The sequence below is a fragment of the Ochotona curzoniae genome, unplaced genomic scaffold, assembly GCF_017591425.1.
Source record: "Ochotona curzoniae isolate NIBS_2020 unplaced genomic scaffold, NIBS_Ocur_1.0 scaffold_3890, whole genome shotgun sequence".
NCBI lineage: Eukaryota > Metazoa > Chordata > Mammalia > Lagomorpha > Ochotonidae > Ochotona > Ochotona curzoniae.
Genome location: NW_024467115.1, coordinates 38,969,031 through 38,983,219, shown reverse-complemented (window position 1 = coordinate 38,983,219; position 14,189 = coordinate 38,969,031). Strand labels below are relative to the sequence as shown.

The window sequence follows — 14,189 nt, the reverse complement described above, 5'->3', positions numbered from 1 at the left end:
GGTCATGAATGGGAAAATGAATACAAGAAAAATGTGTATGAGGAAGGGAGCCAGAGGCTGAACTGACACCAGAAATAATGAACATTTGACTTGCCAAGTGTGGAAAGGCAAACAGGGCCAGACTTCATGTTTGAAGCAGGAACCCTGAAATATAAAGCACTGAAACAAAGAAACAATGAATACATAAAATGATGCTGAAATGACAAATAGAACAAAGTTTTTATTTTGGGGGTGGGGTGGGCGAGATTGTCTCATCATCACCAGGAACGGCTTTTATGTTCCCGAGTTGTCCCTGCCACTGTGAACAATGTCACAGGTTGCAGTCACCTTCCTGCATTTGTTCAGGGTTTATTAGGTTTATAAAACATTACATACTAGGGTTTCATTATTCCAAGATGAGCAGAACTGGGGAGCTGGTGCCACCATGGTGTCAGGTTGCTTTGAGCAGTGCCAACTGGCTTCTTCTCCCTCTCCTGAGGACCCATCCAGTTGGGACAGCCAGGCGCCCATCACTTGATCCCAGTGCCAGGAAAAGCCCAACCCTTCACCATGTTCCTGGCACTCAGCAGGTACCACGCAGAGTCTAGAGGACTTAGCTAATTTTACTGTAACCCTGCAAATGAACCTAGGAGCAAAGTGCCAGTTGTGCCCCACTTTCACGGTGACGGAATGGAGCTACAACAAGTTAGGCAATTTGCTCACGTACGTGGCTGCCCTGCTGCCAGGATGGGTTTTGGCTGCAGAGTCAGAGTCATGGCGGTGCCCCAGGTCAAATGACAACAGTGAGCGTTCCCGGAGAGACGAACGGCGCCTGTGCTGCCAGCTTTGGAGACCAGTTGTTTTCTGCCTGAGCCCGAAAGAGCCCCCTGAAAATTCTGGTTAAAGCTGAGCCCAAGATGACAAGGGGGGGCAACCCTCTGGGATCTGGTCTCATGCGGAATCCCCTAACTCGAGCCAAGTGGTCACAGATGGTGATCTACAGAACAAGCCATACTTTTGTGAACTTTTCCAAGTAAAGGGTAGGATAGGAGTGGCTTGTTGAAAATATCCCAAGGCTTCAGCTGTTCTATTTTTAGGCTTTTTTTTTCAGACTCTCTTTACAAGGGTCATTGTCCTACACGTTCGGGGAGGAAGCTGGAGGTGGAGACAACAGGGACACACAGGCTGTGCCCTGGAAGGAAGCACTGTGAGGTGGTAAAGTCACCGTGAGGATGCCACTCGGGGAGGCAGATTCAACGAAGAGCTTCTGCTACCTTATTAAGTCATGCAAGTTAGAGACCATATGTCTTCCAAAAAAACGGAACATATTTGTTTACAAACATACAAGTAAGTGACAAGATGTATAGAAAACAAATAGCATACCCTCTGAATTTTTAAAACTAGTTCTTTACTGAGAGCAAAAGAGCATAGGTAAGGCGCAATCAACCTGAGACGGAAGGCAATGTGCCCGCAGACAAGGAAATAATGAGGCTTCTCAAGTAAGCTGTGGCTGGCCAGGCCGGGACTTTGCCTCTGCTGTGCGCTGTGCTGTCATTCATAACATGCTCATCATCATATACTAGCAACGTCGAGTGAGACCGTGCAGACCGTGCCCTTACATCTCTGCCAGCCGCCCTGGACTGGGAGCTCTGCCCTGAGCAATGCTAACAGCAGGCAGTGGATCCGCCAAGGAGGGGCCGGGGCAGAAGCAGATGGAATGGTGCTATCCACAGACCCTCTAATCAGAGAATCTGACACCACTCTTCACGCGTCACGCCTAATGGGCAGGTGGGTGGCAACCATTATTTTTCTCTCTGTTGTGCCACATATAAATACCTGGGCAGTCCGAGTGCTCGGAGTAAATAATTGCTGTTTTCATCACTTGTTCCCCTAATATGCAGGGACTATATATGATGCCCAGTAATGAGTTTCTGACAGTCAGTTACAGACCCGGCTGTTCCACGTCCCAGGTGAGAGTGGACGCCTGTCTCAGCCGTCAACACGCTCACGGGCTCAGCCCCCTCAAGTCTCCTCTCCATGACCAGATCGCAGGTGCCTGCAGTCCCCTTCCCACCGGCGCAGCCCATGGGGCAGCAGCGCCTTGTGAGGTCTGTGACCCTGTTCTCTGTGCTGCTGGACAAGGCTAAGGTCCCAAGGCTCCAACCAGTGACCTTGCCTTTCTTTTCCATAGGATTCGCCCCCATTCTAGGGGCCGCCCACTATGTTCGCCCCATGTGCTTGGCATCGGGAAAGTTCCCGCGTGCACAAATGTGAATGGGAGTGAGGCTGTGGATCTAGCTTCCCCGAGGGTTTGGGGCACCCAGAAGTTCTTCCAGAATGTGCTGAGTGAGCATTACCTGGCTCATCCTGTTTTTACCCAAGGCCTTGCTTCCTTGCTTTCCTTTTTTTTTTTTTTTTCATGCTCTGCCCTGGCCTTCTGGCCCAGCTCCTAGAGGGCAGGAGCGGACAGTGTTCTCCCGGAGGCCCTGGTAGCACGCCTAGCGCCCTCTCCTGGCCTGCAGCACCTGTGCCTCCGCACTGTGCTCTTGGAAGTGGCATCACGCCCCTAAGCAGCCACGCCTTCCCGTTAACTCTGAATCATCCCTTCCTCTGAACCTCCATCCTCAGCTGATGAAGTCTTGGTGATTTTTCAAGTGCTAACTCTCAAGCTTCCTCCTCTTTGCTCTTGGTGCCAAGTCCAAATTTGCTTCCTCCTGTCTGGGCTGCTACTCCTGTCCTCCGCTCGCCTGTGTCCTACAGCATGTGAGACGCTGTGTTGTTCTGTCCTCCTAATCGCTCACCAACTCAAGCCGGCAGAGGACAGCCCCAATCCAGACCCATCACAACCCTGCAGCCCCCGGGGCCTTCTTTAGATGTGTTTTCTGTGAGAGCCACATTGCTGACTTCCATGTCTTGCCCTGAAAATTGCAAGCCCTAAGTTCTGGCTGCCAGCACCCAACACAGTGCTGTCGGAGGCCGTGCGCCAGGGCTGCGGCCATCCGTGTGGGGAGGTGGATTCCTGTGCTCCAGCTCTATCCTCTCCGCAGAACCCTCTTCCTGGGGTGCATGCTTTTAAAAGTCCTCAGTGAATTTAATAACTTGATGTAAATACAGCCTAAATAAAGCAAACCAAGCAAACAAATAAACAACCCTAGACTATCAGAAAAATGTCTAGGCCGTAAAAATTCACTTAAAGTGCAGAATGTGGATAAATTTTTAAGCATGGTGTCTCTTAGGGATTTACATACGTGATTTGATGGGTTATAATTCAATTTACATACCACTCCATGCCAGGAACACATTTGTTAGGTGAAGTGAGATATATCCAAGCTTGCAAAGAAAATTGGTTACAACAGAGCAAAAATAGAAAAAGAACATGTTTAGTACTTAGCATGAAATCTCAGAAATTATTGCAAAGAAACACAGGTGCTGCACCAAAGAAATGACACATCACAGGTCCATTTTCTTATAATGAGACGTGCAGACAAAGCATCCCTTCTCTGTCGCTGCCCACCAGAGGTGTCCAAGTGAGGGGCTAACAACACAGCAAGGGAGAACAGCCTCCAGAATTCCCTCCATCAGCACTTCAAACCCTGAGCAGAAAGCTTCCTGCCAGCTCCAAGTCAGGGCAGTTATTAGGCTTGAAAGTTGAGTATTATTTCTTGCTGCAGGCAGTTCAACTAGCTGTGTGAATGTCATTTGTGTAAGTGCCTCATTATGCACAGAAGTGGTGGGAACACCCTGTGTTTACCTTGCGTTTCTGTACAGAACTCATTATCGATAGTGTCTGCTTAGGTCTTCCTCATCCTTCAGAATAGAAATCTTTCTGATTTTGCCAGAGGATTGTAAAATTTGGGAACTATTGGCTGCAGCAGCTCAGGTGGGAGACAGAGCAGGGCAACTGAGCTTAATGAGAGGAAGAGAAGGGCGGTGGGCGCCCAGAGGTACATGTGACGGGAGCAGAGTCTTCCTGTTGGGGAGCAGGTGCTGCAGTGCGAGGAGCTGCCCCAGGCTGCTGGGGAGAAGCCATGAGAATGGACCCTGTTCTCAAGCCCAAGACAAGGAAAAGCAATGTGAGAGTAATGAGGGACAGAGGGCGCTCACGTGCTGAAACCTGCCCTCTGACCTTTGAGAGGGTGCATTTATGCTCCCTGTGTGCTCCCTGGAGATGGAGCGTTGTCACACCCCATCTCCACTAAACCACTAAAACAGAGCAGCCATGGGCACACTCCTCCCACTCAGGCACCAACTGCCTGGGAAGAGGCTGCATTTCCTTCACCTCTAAGTTAGCCCCGTGGCTGGTTTCTGGCCAGCATGACACGTGCCTCACCCTGGTCTTCCCCTAGAGCCCAGCCCTGGTCCCAGCGTCTTTGGCCTCTCAAAGGGTTCTGTGACATGACCACCAGGAGCCTCAGGCAAGAACTAAGCGCACTGGTGTCTGCGCCCTCCAGCTTGCTTCAGGCATCTTCCGTTCATACACAAAGGCACTTAGTGCGGGATGAGTGATGGGTAACCATCGGCTGCTTTCATCATCATCATCGCTGCTCATGCGAACTGTATGCATATTTATATGTGCTTTAATTTCCTGAAGTCTTGGCACAGCACCTCCCTGCATTCAGGAGACACTCATTTTCCTCATTCTGAATCTGTGAGGACAGGCCTGCTGCTTTTGTTTTTCTGTTTTTTTTTTTTTTTCCTTTCTGCATGAATGTATCTTCTCACACCCCTACCGCCACATATTGCCTCTACGCCAGGAGCATCTGTGTTAAACTGGACCTCACTGACCATTTCACTGCAGGGCCTGGCTCCTCAATGCAGGACGCAAGAGGCAGATCCTGCTCCATCCCTCACACACTGACTCATCAACAGGTTCTGCGGACTCACCGAGAAAGCAGGTGTGCAAATTTAAAGCAAACTGAAGATCTTATTAAAGATCGGGATTCTATCTCCCAACAGTCAGTCAAAGCGACAGCTGCTAGGACTTCTTTAACGGGAGTGTCATTTGTCCTGCAGGACACCTGCAGAGCTTTTGATGAATGGGCAAAGCGATATGCTTAGGAAGTTGGAATTTCTGTTTTCTGTGAAAGAGCTAAGATAAAGTCATGAAATTGTAAAGATAGAAAGATTTTCAAATAAATTCTTAACATATTCTCGTCTAGCAATTTTAGGCTGGTGACTATGTATTCTTAGAATTGTAAAGAGATTCTACAATCTGACATGGGACAGCAGATGCAATTTTTGCTGACTGCTAAACAATGAAATGCTTGCTGTAACAGAGTAGGTGAGCCACAACAGTGCAAGAGGGGAAGCTAATAAGATTGGGTGTTAATGAACTGAAAATGAAAAAGTGGAAAAAATGATAAGTGACTGAATATGGGATGAAATGCAAAGGAAATATTGAAAAAAATAACTGTCAGATTTGGTTTCAAGGGTATGTTGGAGAGAAACCTTCCATGCCAACACAGATTCTCTGGCAATGGTGAACACATCTGGGCTGTACCACATTCAATGAAATGGTATTAAGCAAAAGGGCAAGAACCACCAAGGTGTCGGCGTAGTCCACTCAAGTGCTGACACAAAGCTCCGCCAAGGCTGTATTTCGCTTTGAGGCCAAAACCATGATCTGAAGTTTCATCCTGTAAGCACGAGGGATCTACGTTCACTAATTATGTGCAGGCAGACTCAATCTTAAACAGTGTTATTTATGCCAAGCTTCAATGACTGAGGACTAAAAACAATGATTAATTTTTCTACATTTTGAGTAAGATGGGTTTCTATGCTCTATATTAAGGACATAGCATAATTTCAAATGTAAACTTGTATAACAGGAAGAAAAATCAAATTTCAAATGATGTGCTATGATAGTAGAGTGATTTATACATAGCAGGAGAAGCAAACAGAAATAATACACAAGAAACAAATGTCTTCTTGAAATGTCAACGTAAGGACATAGGAATACTGAGTTACAGTGCTTGGAATTCAACAACAAAAGGTGTACCTGTTCAAAAACTTCATAGTATTGCGTGCAGTGCTTAATTTGGGTCAGGTTTTTGTTCAAAAACAACATCACTCATAATATTTAAAAAAACAAATCGTAATAAATATTATTGAATGGGATTTCTTTTCTCTTAGTGAGAAGGAAGGAGAGAAAACATTAAAACAAGCTACAAGTTTAGGGGTATTTGCTAGACACCGCCGGTGTAAATACAGTGAATGTATCTCAGTGACTTGTCTAATATGTTGGAATCAGATGTATAATTTGGTATAGAAGAAACACTGAGCACTCATAAAACATGGGAAACTATAGAAGCTTTTTCTTTTTCCATTTGAGCAATGCTATTAGTGCTTTTTAAGGAACGGATTAACAGCATGTAAATTACTTAATCTCTACATTCATTTTTCTATTTTGTAGAGTTAGATGCACTTTTCTTCTTCTTGGATTTGTGAGGATTAAATGACATGATTCACAAGAACAATTCAATGCAGCGCTTGGTGTACAGAAAGCAAGCACTACGTAAGTGTTAGTCCTTGTTAAAAACAGCTTGATCATAGACAAAGATGCTTAGGACTCATTAGTGTCAATAACTGCATTAAAAATTTAAAAATGGGAAAATCTGCCAGAGAAATATAATTAGCAGAAGATTGTTAAGACTTCTATTTTGAAAAACATTAAAGTAGTCATTAAAGTGGTCAACTGCGTGAGCTCATCAATGCATAAGGGAAGAGATTTGTATTTTCCATGATTGATTTGCACATGAGTTCACTACCTTGATAACAGAATTCTAGAAAGAGTTTATCTTCCTTGCCTGGAACACCCTGAACAGATTACTTTTTATAGAGTATCATTTTGTCCATGACCCACAGTTAACTGGGTCTTGCAATCACAGATTCAACTATACCAATGACCACCTTTAAAATTTTCCAGACTTGAAGCACCATTTTTCTGGCTGAGAATTTCTTTAATGCTTAAACAGTTAAATAGTATTAGTTGTCTTTATTTAAAAAAAAAAACTTGTAATCAAAGACATATATGTCATCTGCTTAGGTATTTGCATCGGCCATTTATTAATTTTTATGTTTTATGTTGTTTTCAACATTCAATGTACTATACAGATACAATTCTAAGAATACAACGATATTCATTTCTTCTCTCTGGCTCTCCCCTATCTCCCTCCTCCTCCTTTCTTCCCCCCACCTGGTTTTTTTTCATTAGCTTTTGAGATAACATATTTTATACTAGCACCCAGAAGCGAAGAAGTGCTGTAGCCTGCATCTCTACTGCTGAGTGGAAGGAGGCCTCCCAGGAAACAGTCAGATCCCCTGACAACGTGACAACAGATGTTCTCTCTTTGTCTTTACCTATAGCGCCATGATGCACCTAAATAGCAGGATGTTAAAATTCTGACTGTCACTAAAGGACCATACTACTGTAATAATATGGAGAAAAATGGCAAGAAGAAAGGGCAGAGAAATGGGGAACCCCTATACCTGCAAAACTATATCATGGAAAATAATGAAAACAATAAAAACCAAAAAAGCTTACATTACAATAAAAAGACTTGTATTTCACTAAATAAGTTTAGCAAATAAAGAGGCAAAAACACCTCAGTTTAACGGTACTGCAGACAATGACCATAAACAATAATTAAATGGAAAAATGATCAATTCACCCATATGCAGGTAAATTTTAAAGTAATCACAGATCATTAAAACTAGAGTAATTTAGAATTCCATTTTGCTTTCTCCCCTTTAAAAATGTCCCTTTCTTTTGTTTTCTTTCTCATTATTTATATGATATAAAGAAAACAGCTTTTATGCACCCATAGGTACAGTTGTAAGTGACCACAAGAGCCTCATTCTCCTGCTCCCTTCCTTCTCTTCAGCAGTTTTTGCAGACTTGATTTTAATCCACTCTAAATTCATAGTCTGAATTCTCCACTAAGCACACATTTAACAAGTAAAAAGTAAGACTACAATTCCACAGGAGCATAGGTAAGAGTTAAAACAGCTATCGCACCTCAGAATGGTCATTTCATTACTACACATTCTTCTGTATTTGATATTAGCTGTGTTTGTATTCTGCATTTGGTATCAGAATAAACATAGGATAGCTATGTTTTTGAGACGAGCTTATTTCATAAAGCATAGTGGCTTCCAGTAATATCCATTTTGTTGCAGTAGATGGGATTCCATTCTTCTTTTTAATCCATAGTGTGTACATATATTCTACATTTTCTGTATCCTGTCATCAATTGATGGGCATCTGGGATGATTCCATATCTTAGATATTGTAAATGAGCAGCTATAAATGTAGGGATACAGATGACTCTTCTATATGCTGATTTCTTTTCTTTCTTTATTTATTTTTTTGGTAAATTCCAACACATGGGATGGCTGGGTCAAGATTTGTTTTGAGATTTCTGTGGAATTTCTGTGCTGCCTTCTGTAAGGGCTGTATGAGTTTACATCTTCACCAACCATGGGTTAGGCTACCTTTCCCCCACTTCTGCACCAGTGTTATTTTGATTTGGGATGATATGCATTCCACCTGGGTAAGGCGTTAGCCACCTCGCAGTTTTCATCTGCCTCTGCCTGATGCCTGGTGAGCCTGAGCCTTTACCACGTGTCTGCTGGCTGTCTGTATTCCACCCTTCAAAAACTGTCCATGTCGAAAGTGTCTTAGGCCATTGCGGCTTCAAAAGCAGGAGTTAAGTGGTAGTAGTATTAATTGCACAAGTTCCAAGACACTCTTACATATAAATTTATATATGCCAAAGATTTTCAAGAGGCTAAGCAGCAATTAGGGATTATCTTATAATTGCAATCTAAGGGTGTTAGTTCCTTAAATGTGTAACATCATTTCTCACAAGTTTTTACAACAAAATCTCTCACACTTAAAAACTATCACTTGACAGGAATGCTGAAAGCATTAAATGTTAGGCATGGAAATAATTTATTTAGAGAAATTTAGCTACAGGAATGCCAAAATCACTTATATGTTAAGTGACTGTAACTGTGGAAAAATTTATTTGGAATGAATTACACTTTGTTTTCAAAGTGAGAGAAACTTGAATTTAATAGTATGTAGGATTTGTAGTAAATATAGTTGGAAAATTGTAGGAAAAGGCAGGTTTTCGAAACGGAAGTGCTTCTTTCTGGTGTACTGATCCATGCAGATAGATGCCATCCCCTAAACCACTGCACAGCTAGCACAGCAATATGTGCTCTTTGAGTTATTATCAGGATCAGGAGAACATTGTTTCCTGTATAATCCACAATTGTGCTAGACTCAAAATATTGATTTGGCAAAATAAATGAAGACTAAATAGCAAGAACAATACTTAGTCTACATAGCAACTGCACTTGGGAGTATTGCTTTGGGAACTATGTGATTAGTCAGGATAAAGAGATTACAAATCATCCCACCTAAACAAGTGATCTTTTTATAAACCATCCTGGTTGGAAACAAAAGCACGGCGCAGAGCGCACTGCCTGAAACAACAAGGCTTCAGTCTTACTCCATATCTTGTAAAATCTGTCCAAAGCAACCATGTGAGATTTATTATTGTAACAGTCTCCATCTAGTAATTCTAAAATATTCTGAAATAAACAGGAAATGTTACCAGCAATTGAAAATTTAAATTCATCAAGCAAATATTTTGAGTGACAAGTTAAAAGGTCATTAAGTATCAGTCCCATAACCAGTTAAGCAACCAAGAACACAGAAGCTTCATGTGAAAAACGAATGACTCCACTATTTATATGCTCCAGTATGTTGTTACACTGTTCCTATCATCTCTATTTTATTCTACTTCCTGATTTCTTATAATATTCTGATAATTCTGTTTCATTTTTGGGAAGAACTAACATGCTGCTCTTCATTTATAATCATAGCTTAAAATTCATTATTTTGGAGAGTTGGTCTTTCTGGAAGAATCAGTTAATTTTAGTGCAGATTAAAGCTTCTAGCTGGTTTCCCAGTGCTAATTGATTGACTATTAGTGTTTTGTAGGTAGAACAATGCATAAAATTGGGGCATGTCTATTTTGGAACCCACTCAAGTATCCAAATAATTTCTTAGCATTACACATTTCAGATGGCAATGCAGATCCTGTCTAAGTTAACTCTGTATTTCTGATGGGTGCTGCTTTACAAAGCACCAAGGATTCTGAAACGGTCTGTCCTGGCCTCTTCCCCCTTTATCACACACACGCTTGCCCCTCAGCCGGCAGAAGTACTGCCCAAGCAACTGGAAGCAGGAGACATGACTCTACTTTTAGAAAACAAGTGAGCTCATCTGGAATCAAGCCCATTTAGCTTCAAATCCCCACTGCCCTTGGGAAACTGGGCAAAGCACGATAATGTTTTGGGCTAAACTTTCTTGCCAGTTAATGGATTTTATTACTCATGTTATGAGTTGGCTATGCGATTAGGTTAACTGGTTCCCAGGAATATTCCGATGAAAACGGGATGGGATGGTTTTTACTCTCCACGGGAGTCTATTTTCCATTTTTGAGAGCTGATGTTTTTCTCCTCCACTCTGATTGATTCAGACACTACATTTCAATAAGTTGCACTGTTTACATGTGAATACTTTTGAATCAGGATGGTGATGACGCATTAAAGTGAATTAGTGCTGCTTAAAATGTGAGATATCTATCGGGTCCGGCGGTGTGGCCTAGTGACTAAAGTCCTTGCCTTGAAAGTGCCGGGATCCCATATGGGCGCCGGTTCTAATCCCGGCAGCTCCACTTCCCATCCAGCTCCCTGCTTGTGGCCTAGGAAAGCAGTTGAGGACCCACATGGGAGACCAGGAAGAGGTTCCTGGTTCCCGGCTTTGGATCAGCACAGCACCGGCCGTTGGGCTCAGTTGGGGAGTGAATCATCAGATAGAAGATCTTCCTCTCTGTCTCTCCTCTCTGTATATCTGACTTTGAAATAAATAAATTAATCTTTAAAAAAATGTGAGATATCTTTACCGATGATGTTTCAGATTTGATGAAATAAATACATACAAGTGAATAACTTTCTTGTGGGAAGACTTGTTACATGAGCTGATTACACTCTGTATGTTCAGCAATTTTGCCCATAATTATAAGAAAGAATTTGGCTGTGATTAAAAACGAAAATTAAGGGCACTCAAGTAGTTACCTGCCTTTCAGCAGAGTGGAGTTACATAAGAAAGTTACTTAATACTCTCTCTGATGTTCATGATTAGGTAGACTTGCTGCTCATCTGTACTCATTTCCTTTATTATTGATCACTAGTGTACAACAGAAACTCATGTCAGAAAAACATTTTGGGTTTGTAATGCACAAGAACTTGAGGAGCAAAAAGATAGACCCGCATTTATCACCATACACTAAGATTAAATCTAAATGGATAAAAGACCTAAACCTACATCCAGAAACCCTCAAACGTTTGAAAGAAAATGTTGGAAATACTCTGCAAGATCTAGGGGTAGGTCCGGATTTCCTGAAAAGGACACCAAAAGCAATAGCAATTAAAACCAAATTAAACAAATGGGACCTCATCAAGCTAAGAAGCTTCTGTACAGCAAGGGAAACAATCAACAAAGTAAAAAAGCAACCCATAGAATGGGAGAAGATCTTTGCGCACTACATAGGTGATAGAGGGCTAACCTCCAGAATATATGAAGAACTCCAAAACAACCAAAATACCAACAACAACAAAAAAACCAAACAAACAAAAACTAAGACGCTCAAGAAATGGGTATGGGAAATGGGCAGACATTTCACAAAGGAACAACCCATATGGCAACACATGAAAAAATGCTCAAGTTTCAAGTTTCCTGGCAATAAGGGAAATCCAAATTAAGACATCAATGAGGTACCACCTGACGCCAGTAAGACTGGCCCACATACAGGGAAACACCAACAACACTTGCTGGTGAGGGGAAAAGGGAACCCTACTCCATTGCTGGTGGGACTGCAGGTTGGTACAGCCTCTATGGCAATCAGTAAGGAGAACACTCAAACAACTGAAAATCACCATACCATACAATCCAGCAATAGCACTCCTAGGAATATATCCAAAACACCTGTTACACAACAAACCAACATGCACCCCTATGTTGATAGCAGCACAATCAGTAATTGCAAAAACATGGAAGCAACCAAAATACCCATCAGTAGAAGACTGGATAAGAAAGCCATGGTTTATCTACTCCATGGCATACTACTCAGCTATTAAAAAAAAAAAAACAAAACCAAAATGCAGTTCTTTGTGGCCAAATGAGCCCAACTGGAAACCATAACGCTAAGGGAAATGAGCCAATCCCAAAAGGTTAGATACCATATGTTTGCTTTAAGTTTTTTTTGAACCTGTAATTAATACTGTCTCAACCCATGTGTTTTGAAAAATTGAACTTGCATTATTTTTAACATATTGTTTACTCAATACTATGTCAATTAATTCCATAACATGGTATATTGTGGCTGATGTTTTGTTGGAGCTTTTAATTGATCGGGATTATACCTTGCCGGCTCTATCTTCAGACCAGAGAAGGTCTCCCCAAGAAGCCGTTGAACTTATCTGGAGAATAAGATGCTGGACTCTATGCTGGGTATATGCTTGCAATGAAAGAATCTCAACTGAATTTGAACTGTGGTAATGCAACAAGATGGAGGAATCCACCATGGGGGGAGAGTTTGGGGAGGGGTGAGGGACTCCCAGTGCCTATAAAACTGTATCACATAATACAATGTTATTAACAATTAGAAAAGAAAAAAGAACTTGAGGAGATCTGCGCCGGCCGTTTGATCTGCAGCATATATAACAGCTGTTACGGCGGTCAATGCAATTTCCATTTTCTTCATGCAAGAAAGAAAAGAAACCTGTTGATCAGAGTGACCTCAGAGATGCTGCTCTCAGCAAGGCCATTTACATGTCCAGAGCATCTATCCTCACGCAGGTTTGGATGGAGGAATTATGTTTTGTTTTGTTTTTTGTTTTATTGTTGTTTTAGTCAATAATGGTTTATTTCTACCATATGACCTTGGGCAAGTCATTTTATCCAATTTTCCACTTCTTCCTCTGGAAAGTAAGGGAGACACTCCCAACATTATACATCTCTGTCCTTTCTAGTGCTAGCCTGTGGGATTGTGGGTGATGTTGATGAAATTACTCGGGAAACATATTATGTGTGTGATGGGAAGCTGCACAGCTAACACACTCAACTGAATTCTGCTGTTTGTGGCATGGTATAATCACTATGCTGTTTGGGCACACTTTGACTTTCTTGATTTATTTAAAGTTTTTTTTTCTGTTTCCCCTTTTTCATTTTTGAAAGTATTATTATTATAATTTTATGATACAGTTGCATATTCTCTGGGATGTCCCTTACCCCTTCCCCTAATCCCATCCCTCACTGAGTTTCCCTATATCATTACAATAGTATAGTTCTTCATACACAGTCATAAGCCCATCATTGCAGGCATGAACAGTGGCAGAGTCCAGCATACTATTGTCAATATATAGTTAATACATCCTGTTAAATGAAAAGCCACAAAACAAAATCAACAACAGGAAGAAAAATAGAAACTTACAAAGCCATGATGTTAAATAACATGCTACTGAATGACTAATGTGTCACTGGAGAAATTAAAAAGAAATCAAGAAACTTCTTAAAGAAAATGATGCTACTGTATGATCTATAGATCATTGAAGAATTTGATCAGAAGAAAATGTTTTGAAGAGACGAGAATAAAAACATCAAAATCCATGAGACACAGTTTCTGCTAACCTTTGCTGGTGAGATATGGCTCTTTAGGCAATAAATAGATGGGTTTTGTTTTTTAATCCAGTCTATTAATCTAGGATGTTTGATTGATGAGTTTAAGCTGTTTACGTTCAGGGTTAATATGAACAGGTGGTAATTTGGTCCTGTTGTTTTAGTAATGGGTTGCTCTTTTTTTTAGCCTTCTGTTTTTTACTGGGATGTTCTTCACATTTGCCTTTGGATTAGGTGGGTGCTATCCCTTTTCTCTGCCAAAAGAACATCTTTAAGTATACTTTGTAAGGCAGGTTTAGAAGAGGCAAATTTTTTGAGCTTTTCTGTTCTGTGGAAGAATTTTATTTCTTTTCAAAGACAAAGGAAAGTTCAGCTGGGTACGTTATCTGGGCCGGCAAATTTTTGCTTTTAGATTCTGGAATATGTTGCTCCATTTTCTTCTTGCCTATAGAGTTTC

The 14,189-nt window shown here is 41.6% G+C and overlaps 1 protein-coding gene across 2 annotated transcripts in view; it reads right to left on the bottom strand.

Moving 5' to 3' along the window:
* Positions 1-14,189, bottom strand: part of PACRG (parkin coregulated) — a 497,551-nt gene that overhangs the window by 166,955 nt on the left and 316,407 nt on the right. The gene's annotated exons all lie outside the window — the stretch shown is intronic.